We start from the raw sequence: 10788 nt of genomic DNA on the forward strand, positions 1-10788 counted from the left end.
CAAAACATTAACAAATGGGACAGGTGAGAGAAGAAAGAAAAAACTCTGAAGAGAATAAAATTTGAGAACAGTAAAAAAGGCTGTGCACATTGGTAGTGGGTAGGCAAACCAATCAGCAGGCAGCTAGCAAGGAAGTCAGTATGAACATTCTGCCTTTGCTGACTTGGGTTGCCAAAGAAATCAGTTTCATTTGGTGAATTCTCCAGAACAGCTAAAAGTGTAGCTGTAGAGCTATGTACCAGGCTGCCTCTGTAGTCTCTGCCAGTTTTGTACCCAACAACACCCTGTGAGGCCAGGTATAAATCATGTCACTCCCTAGAAGTTCTCATTGGGTGGAGCTCAAATTCTCAAGTATCTTAGGATCTAGGAGATAGCTGAAGTCTGTGACTGGAGAACATCGGGGTGTCTTTGAGAGCAAGAGAGCCTTTCTCAGTTCCTGTGCTTTGCTTCAGGACCTAAGGCCCTGGAAACTCAAACCACCCCAAGCTAGTGGCTTTTAGATTCTTGTCTCTTGGATTCAAAGAATGTAATTCACAGACCCCAGAAGGTAAGTTTTAGAGAAGGGGGGAAAAAGCTATTTTTATTACAGAAAGCTGAAGAGAAAGAAAGAAAGCAGAGCCCCTAGCTACAGGAGGGTCCTAGGAGTGTGATGCCATCAAGGGCCACTGTCTTGAAGTCGACAAGGCTTTGCTGGGTGAAGGGTGGAAGGGAGGGAGAGGAGCTGATTGAAGGTGCCTGGTGCCCCCATTTCAGCCACATTCCCCCCTCAGGGGGGAAGTAATATGGAACAAACAGACCTCCTCTTTCTGACACCCCATCCTCTGGTCATGGCAGAACCAGACACATTTTGGCTGAAATGTATCTGGCCTCTTTCAAGGACCAGGATGCTGACATACTCAAGAACATTTTTTACTTCTAGCCAAGAAAGAAAACTGTCTACTCTTGAGGAATGCCCTTACCCTAAAACTGCCTGGCCAGTTGCTAGCAATATCCTGTTCTCCTCATTTCATTTCTCTCCCTGAAGAGACAACCCTAATTGCTATTAGGAAATTGGGGTGAAAATCAATCTGCTTTCTACAAGTGGGGGTGAGGGGATGGGTGTGTCTACTGGAATGCTCCTGTAGTGAGCCTATCTAAAAGGCTCCAAAAGTTCTTCCATGGCTTTATTTGTATAACTGTCAGGTAAAGGGGGGAGGGGCTTTGGCTTCTGAATAGGTGACGGGGAGAAACAATAAACAAAAGTTGAGTCTGAGGACACAGAGTAGTTCCTGTGGTCCCTATTCTTGTAGATTTTCAGGTATTAGAGGGTGACTAATGGAGCCCACAGAGATGGAGTCAGACCATCACAGTCCCTCTGAGTGTGGACTGACTGTAACTAAGAGACAATGAAATTAAAACAGCAGTTAAGTACATGAGGTGCAAAGAGTAACAGGATGACTATTAAGATTACAAGAGACCCCGTTCCACCACAAAGCCACAGCTCACTTTCAGAGCTGTTCACCATTGGCATGATGTTGTCTGTAGTAGTCTGAATGGTTTTGCAGATAATACATGAACAGAATTACCAGAAATATGTAGATGCCCAGCATGCAAGTTTTCTAAAAGTACTGGTGTTCCCTTGGTCTGCTGGGATATCTCAATCTATGCCTATTTGTATGATTGTCTTTCCTATAATTTGAACTTCAGAATTAATTAATGGTGACTGGGGGACTCTGTAAAGGGGAGAGGAACCTCATCCACAAAAGTGTGCTTTGTGTAATGTAACCAAGATGCTAAAATATGTGTTTTTACATAAATTTCTAACATCTTCTGACTCAAAATGAGTGTTGTAGGATAACCCAAATTCTTTATCTTACTTCAGTACGCAGGTGCTGCCGTCTCTCCTTGTTGGTGTTTTGTTTTGTTTTCCAAATATTTGCATTAAAAATTTGCCACCTTTCATCAGTCTGTTCCTCTGTCATCAGACTTGGTCAAAGGGATAAGTCCCCAACCAAAAATCTACAGCAGCCACTTTAATGAACAGTAAATTCAGCTATCCTGTTTGCCTTTGAAATGCCAGTAATGATCTCGAATTCAGCTCTCAGTGGGCGATAATAATTCCTTGCATAAAGAATTAATGAATCTATAAAAGTTACTAGGCCACAGATCTTTTTCTTCTTAATTGGGGCAGAGAGTGAAGTTCAGAAAGCCTTACCCACAAAACCTGCAAAACTAGCCTATAAGAAATGCCTTAAACAGAGTGCAAAGGGGAAGGCCGGAAATCTCTAGCTAAGGACGACTAGACGTGGCTGGAGGCACTGGCGCAGGATCATAGGTGCTCCAACTATAGACCTGGAGCTCGTACATTAAAATCCACAAACCTGAGTGAATTTAAAACGCTAATGAGGAACAAGTTGCAAGATGTCACAGCTAGAACAAGCAGACAAAAGCCCAGTTATGCCAAGGAGCCAGAAAGCTTGTGCTGAGCGACACAAAAGCCCCTCAGTTTGTGCAGCAGAGTGTTGCTTTTTGCTCCGGCCCCTTTCTCCTCTGGAAATGCATGTTTTCCTAATAAGCTCCCATTTCTGCTTCTATCCACAGGTCTCTGCTCAACTCTTTATTCTGGGACACAAGATCATGAAACCCCGATAGCTGCCCACAGAACCCCAATAGCTGCCCCTTGTCAGTTGATGAGTCAGAAAGCAGGTTAGGATTTTCGTTTCTAATCTCTTAAAATTTCTACTCATTCAGGGATACCTGAGAGTAGCTACTCCAAGTTGTGAACAAGGGCAGGCTACATACTTTTAGGGGGATGATGTTTGGAGACTCCGGTGACCGGATAATCCGGTTGTGGGCCGAGATCAGGTAATGAACTAGATGCAAGAAAACCATCTTGCATCAAAAAGCTCCCTGTAAAATCACACCTACACACACGCTACAGCAGGTCCTGGGAAAGACTACCAACCTCACAGGAGCTCTCTCTCCTCATGTGCATGCCTCCCTCTCTTCCTTTTTTTACCCCTTTCTTCCTTTACCTCTGCCTGCTTTTCCAGTGACACTCACACAGGCTTGGGCACTAAGACCGGAGGGGCTATCTGGATTCTCGCTGCTGTTCAGAGGTCAAGGGTCCCGGCCTAAGCCTCTGGCCACTACAGCGCACCAAAAGAACCAAGTGTCACATGATCTGGATGACTCTGGGCCTAGTACCACAGCTCCAAGTCTGGAGCAGTTTGGGCTGCTGGCTCTGCCATACACTGCCTCCTCCCCGCGCTTCCCTGATGGTGGAGACTCACTCAGTTCTCCCCATTCTCAGAACTCCTCCTTGGCTCTGCTGGAGACGTCCCCAAGGCTGGCGTTACTTCACTTTGTTCCCAGTTACTGTGTCCTTTCTACTCACTTAGTAGACATTTCTTTCCTGAGGATATAGACTGGGTCTGCCAGTTAGCAAGACATTCCCTCCAATACGGGTTTGAGAAAAATAAGCTAATCATTTGTTCTTTTAACCTATTTGGGTGTCTGGGAAAAGACCAGAGCCCTATGTACAGGACGTTTTTAGAGCCTCATGGGAGAGGACTTTCAAGGTGTATGGGACATAGTCTCAGAGATGCCCATAGTAAAGACTTGTTTCTCAGTCTTGGAAAAGTTATCATGGGACATAGTTCCTAGAGAAACAGCACCAGTGTGTCTCATCCCCCTGAAAGCTGTGCTCAGTTTTCCAGAGACACCTGATGGATTTGAGGGGTGCCCCAGCACACCAGGTCTTCTGAAGGCCTCCGTATATGGCTTAGAGGTCCCTTGTATTCTTGACAGGCCCCAAGGAAACTCAATCCCTGGCTCCCTGCCACAGTGTAAGCTCAAGAACTAGACCATGTATGATCCTGAGAAATGGGTGTGAATACTGTAACTCCATCTTCCCCCATACAGGCTGGTGGTGAGAGCTTTGGTCAAAGGATGGAAGAACCTATATTTGGTCTTACCTATTCATTATCCTAAGGAAAGTGGGGTATGGGAGGAAGCTAGAAGACATAAAAGTGGATAGTTGACTCAGAACCCCATAATTTTCTGAGAGCACAGGCCCTTTTAGAATAGGAACTTGGGATTACAACACCCCAACAGGAACCAATAGATGTAAGGTGATGATTGAATGCCACCCCCAGAGTCAAGATAAAAGAGGTTACTCAAGAAAGGGAAGGAAACCCTGCCCTATTCAAGAAGCTAGTTACAGCCATTCAATTTTAGGGATATCTCAGCCGTATCACTTGGGCATTTAGCTCTTAAACAGGGAAAGAAGAGAGTCTGAATAGCAAGCTTCACCTCTGATAAACACAGACACATACATGGAGATTTAGATATATAGAGATATATATGTATGTATATCTATATAATGTATATACAATATATAATGTATATATATGTGTATATATATATATATATATATATATATATATATATATATATATTTGACTAGGGCCTTTCTTACATCTCAAAGATACACAAATATAAATTTCTATTTTCTTTTGCTGGAAGGGATTTTTAAATTTTTTAAAACAATATTTTATGTATTGTAATACAAATTTCATATTTAACACTGTATTAGTAATAATTTACATTCTTTTAAACAGGAAAAAAGAGCATGATTTCTTATCTAATGTAACTGTGTCATATGTGAGAAACACGTGGCTCCAAATTAGCCACTCCATTAGGAGGAACCACCCCAATCATTTGAGAGTTTGTAGAAAGGCAATGTCGTGACAGCGCCTGGCATTGGACCCCTCTTTCATATTCTCTCATTATTATATTATGAAGTAAGAATCCACCCCCAACTTCCTGCAAGGTCAAACTTTCAACTTTGCAAGGAGAATTCTCAGTTGACATAACTTTCTGTGACATTATTAGCCAACTTTTTTATTGGCTTCCTTATCGCCTGCAAATCGCAATTAAAATTGTGGTGCAATAAATCGGAAATCTCTGAGAAATGGATTGTTTTTTCTCTACATAAATTTCTCCACACAGTGCCTGACAAGTGACAAACATCTATAAACACGTTTCCTTTTTTTCCTTTTTCTTTTTGAAAATAGTCTTCTCTCAAACAAAATACATCCAGACCACATTTCTCCCTCCCTCTGCTCCTTCCAGGCCTGCCTCCTCAGCCTCCTCACTCCTCCACTCCCCTGCCTCTCTTCAGAAAGGAGCCGGCCTCCAAGAGACAACAACCAAACAGGACAAAACAAGATACAATAAACAAGGCAAAAGCCCTCATACAAACCTGGACCCGGCAACCCAACTGGAGGGAAAAGTACCCAAAAACAGACAAGAGTCAGAGACTCCCCCATTCCCGCAGTTAGGAATCTCACAAAAACACCAAGCTAACAACCCTAGCATATACACAGAGGACCTGGTCCAGACCCATGGAGGCCCTGTGCTTGCAGCTCCAGTCTCTGTGAGCCTAAATGCACCCTGCTTAGTTGATTCAGTAGGTAGGCCAAGTTCACCTGGTGTCCTCCACCCCTCTGACTCCTGCAGTCTTTCCTCCCTGTCTTCCTCAGGGTTCCAGGATCTCCAAGAGGAGGGATCAGATGGAGACCTCCAATTTAGACTCTCCACATAATGTCTGTCTGTGGGTCTCTGCATCAGCTCCCATCTGATGCTAGAGGAAGCTTCTCTGATGATGACTGCACAAGGCACTGATCTATGAGTATAGCAGAATATCATTAGAAATCATTCATTGACTTTTTTCTTCACTTTTCTTTTTTCTTCTTCCTTCCTTCCTTCCTTCCTTTCTTTCTCTCTCCCTCTCCCTCTCCCCCTCCCTCCCTCCCTCCCTCCCTCCCTCCCTCCCTCCCTCCCTCTCTCTCTCTCTTTCTTTCTTTCTAAGACCAGTCGTGTTTGGTTCTACCCTATGTCTCTGGGATATCCAGTCTCTGGTTCCTGGCCATCCAGGCAGTGTGGGCATAGGCTCCTCTTGTGGAGTGGGCTTCAAGTTAAATCATTGTGTGGCCACTCCAACAAGTTCTGTGCCACCATTGCCTTAGCACTTCTTGCACACAGCACAGATTGTAGGCCGAGGATGTTTTGGCTGGGTTTCTGCCCATGTTTCTCCTTCAGTAGCCCACAGAGTACCTTCCCCAACCAAAGAAACTAGAACATAGGGGTGTCCAGGGAGCAGCATGTAAAGGCAACAGGTAAAACCATGGAACACATGGCAACATATAAATGAACAGAAATGGGCTGAGTTTAAGTGTAAGAGCTAGACAGTGGTAAGCCTGAGCTAATGGGCAAGCAGTTTAATTAATATAAGCTTCTGAGTGATTATTTTATAAGCTGTTGCAGAGTCCATGGGGCTGGACAGGACTAGAGAAAACTTCAGCTACACAGGTGTCCATAGGTGTATGGATTTATGTCTGGGTCTTCAATTCGATCCCATTAATCAAGGTGCCAGTTTTTATGCCAACACCATGCAGTTTTTATTACTATATCTCTGTAGTACAACTTGAAATCAGGGGTAGTGATACCTCCAGCAGTTCTTTCATTATTTAGGATTGTTTTGGCTGTCCTGGGGTTTTTGTTCTTCCATCTGAAGTTGATAACTGTTCTTTCAAGTAAACATGTTTCTTATACCAGAAAAAAAAGTTAGCTACAAAAGTGTTACACAAAGAAAATGAACCATGCAGGGAAATGGGGTATCGAATATGTACCAGAGTTAAGTTTATTAAACCGAAGTTTAGTCCAATGTTGCTTCTTTTTATTAGTGGTTGTTCACTGTACAACATTACAGGTTTCATTGTGATATTCTCAGACCTGTATGTGATATGCTTCGATATGATTCACGCCCATTACCCTCCCCCAGACCCCTTTCCCACTCCTACTGGCCATCTTCCTCTTCTCAATAATCCTCCTCCTGCTTTCAACACCTTTTCTCTTGGCCAAGATTCTGGAATGAGAGAAACCATGCAACATTTGTCTTGAAGGGTCTGGATTATTTCACTTAATATGATCATCTCCAACTCTATATATTTTTGGGCAAATGACACAATTTCATTCTTCTTAATGGCATAATAATAGATAGATGAGATAGATAGATAGATAGATAGATAGATAGATAGATAGATAGATATCATACTTTCTTTATCCAGTCTAGATTGCTGAGCATCTAGACTGGCTCCATAGCTGAGTACTGTGCACAGTACCTCTGTAAACATAGATGTGCAAGCATCTCTGTGGTGTATGTACTTAGAGTCCTTTGAGTATATATCCAGGAGCAGGATAGCCAGATCATTTGACAACTCTTTTTCGAGTTTTTTGAAGCCCCTTCATACTGATTTCCATAGTGACTACACTAATTTAGATTCCCACCAACAGTGTGTAAGGGCTCTATACTCGGGGTATCCTTGCAGCAGCTAGTTTGTGGTTTGTTTTTCTCAATAATAGCCATTCTGACTGAGGTGAGATGTATCTTGATGTACATTTATTCATGTATTAATTGGCCATTTGTATAATTTTTTTCTGGGACTCATCTGTATAGTTCATCTGCTCATTTATGTATTGATTATTTGGGTGCTTAATCTTAGATATTAATCCTCTGCCAGAATAACTAGCATAGGTTTTTCTCACATTCAACATGTCAGTTTTCTATACTAAGCAATTCTCCAGCTCCTCATGGACTCCGGCTTGGTCTCTTATAATTTAATTCAATTCTGACACAAACTACCTCACGGCAAGCATAGAGACCATAGTGCAGTTCCATAAAACTGCTCCCACATCAGAAGCTAATCAAAGCCAGTGAATGATAGGTTACTCATCTCTCTGACAGAGATAAATCAGCCATTTCAATGACCTTTCCTTGGGTTTGACCACTTACTGCACTGGGTCACAGAACTCAGAGAACCACTTCAGGATGTTAAAAAAAGATTTGAAAATAAACAACTAAATGAAAGGATGCAGGGCAAGGTCCAGATAGCTCCTGGGAATAGCAGAATCTGATCTTGCTTAATTGAAGTGTACCCTCCCAGCACTTGGGTGTGTTCACCAACCTAGGTCTCCACACCCCCAAACTAGAGAGACACAATATGGAAAATCATTACAACATAGGCATGATGGATACATCAATTGAATTTCCAACCCCTCATCCCTCCCTAAAAGACAGTAAGCGAAACTGAGAGCTTTGAGTCCCTGCTCATGGCACGGTTTCTGGGGACCAGTTGTCCTGTGTCCTGCGGCATGGTTTCTGGTGACAAACTGTCCTATGTCCTGCTGAAACTATTAGAAACCCCAACAAGCTGCCTCAGAAGAACAATATTACTCCTATACCCTAGAATGTTCAGGGATTAAGGAGCTCTATGTATATCATGCTCACCATTCAAAAAATAATAGTCAGGGGTGCTATGTTGGGAACCAGAAGCTGAGACCAAATGTGTATGTTTTACTATACCAGATACCACAGCTTTTTCACTCCGAGGACCAAGAAACTCGAATCAGGAAATGAAGGCGAAACAGGGCATCGAACTATCCCTTCCCTAAGGGTCACAATCCTTGAAGGAGTTGTTTTAATTATAATTGTGCTGTGTTTATTATTTCAGTTAGACAACAGAAGAGGAACTGTAGGTGCCTAGTCTTTAACTTACTGTTACATGAGATGGTTTAGGGCTTTAACTCTGGGGAATTTATGCATGGCAACTGTTTTGATGATTACAGCAAGGAATACCACCTTCTCCTCTGTTTCACATTTGGAAACTTCCACTGCAGCATAATAGCTTGAAGTTTAAATTCAGTGGCACCCTCATGTGTAAGGTACCACATGTAAATGTACCAAGAGTCCACACACAGCTGTTGCTTGAGCAGTAGTATTAATTAAGCCCACAAAAATTTGCTGATTGATATGTCAGCCAATATTAAAATTAATTTAGAATCAACCTATGTTACTGAGGTGCAAAGCTAGTTGGTACCCTTTTTTTTTATTTGTTGATGGATAATAATTGTTTAGTAAATTTTGGGTTTCTAAAATGATCATGTAATTTTTTAAAAATTATGAGTGTACTTTGTGTGTGAGACAGGAGTCTCCGTTCACATGTAAGTTCTTTCTCAGAGTCTCTAATCAAGATCATCACCAGGATATTACCTCCCTGTGCCAATGGATGCTCTATAAAGTCTAAGGACCCTCTGTCTTATGTTATGCTTAAATTCATGTCTTGGCATCCTGTTTGCTAAGATGTGACTATGCTGAATGACAGCCTTCCACAGAGTCACTTCAGCCACCAAGCCCTCCTTGCTATGAAGCAGTGACAGGGGATGAGATCCTCCCTCCCTGTTTAATCTGTCAGGTATTTATTTTTGTCACAATGAAGAAAAACGTAACCGAGGCCGTATTCAACAAAGCATCAGTCTTCTGAGCTTGCTACAGAATGAAAGCAACACCCAGGTCCTCCACAGGGTCAGTCTCTCCTTTAAGTGACCCTGAGCTGTGGCTTGTTCCACACTCACCTGTGTTAGTTACTTTCCTGTCGCTGATATAGAACACCATGACCAGAAGCAAGTTAAGGAAGAGAGGGCATTTGAGTGTATGGTTCCAGAGAAAGAGTCCATGGTGGTAAGGAAGACGTGGCAGGGTGACAGATTCAGGAAGCCGTGAGAGATGGAGACAGACAGACACAGACCAAGAAGCCAAGTGAGATTATAAAGCAAAACAAGCAAAAAACCAAAAAAATCTTATGATGTATTTCCTCCAGCCAGATCAACTTCCTGAAGGTTCCATAACTTACCCCAAACACCACCAATAACTGTGGCTCAAGTGTTCAAATTCATGGGCCCAGAAGAGGCATTTCTTATTCTAACCACCACATGGTTCATTATTCATACTGAGTTGAGTGTTTTGCTTCTAAGATCTGTAATAGAGGCTTCATGATATTCAGCAAATGCAGCAATAAGCAGCCTAGCTCCAAATGCAGGGTAGCATAGAGGTAGCATCGCAGCTCATAAAAGAGATGCTCATTAGCCAGAAGGCAACAGTTCAAAACACAAGTTCACAAGAAGTCAGCAGGACCAGCAAGGCAAAATAAGCCCGAGGGTGTGCTGATCTTTGCTGAAACCCATGCTTGCAGATACCAATGGCCACCACACTAAACCACCAGCTGTAATGTTTACATTAAATTGGTTCAAATGTGGATGGATGATGCCATCCCCGGAGAGAAGACTGCTGAAAAAATAGGGGCTTGCTGGGGAGAGTCAGACACACTCTCAAGAAGGTACATAAATGGTTTGAAAGATCAAGGTGATGCCTGGCCAACAATATTAATGGAGATTTAATCAAATGGAAGACATGAAAGGAGCAGGGATGAGTATGGACTTGAAAGCTGCTACAAATATCAAAAGTAAAATCAGGCTTCATTACAGGCATTAAAATGAGAAGAGTCTCTGCAGGCGCCTTCCTCTGAACTGAAACCCTCACTCCAGCGGGGAGAGGAGAGGCTGCACAAACTCACGAGGTAACAAGTGTCGCAAGTCTGGGAAAGCTGAAGCTTGAGGTTCCCCAGGACCTCTCCGAAGGGCTGTGGAAGCCCTAAGCAACTGCTCAAGAGAGACTGACCAGCAAGCTGTGGAGAGGTCTCTGGGACTGTGGAGCTCCTGTGTAAGCCATGCAGAGAGCCCCAGGGATGCAGTTTGGTGATGAGTCCACATTTGAGTCATCCTTGTCCCTGCAAATAACACTTCACTCCTGTTAGTGACCCCAGTAAAAACTCAGTGGTTCACCAAGTTGGACTCTGGTACAATCATTACTTAAATCTGCTACGGGTTCCTTTTCTAGGGTGAGTACAT

This window comes from Onychomys torridus, chromosome 6 (genome assembly GCF_903995425.1).
Source record: "Onychomys torridus chromosome 6, mOncTor1.1, whole genome shotgun sequence".
Classification (NCBI taxonomy): Eukaryota; Metazoa; Chordata; class Mammalia; order Rodentia; family Cricetidae; genus Onychomys; species Onychomys torridus.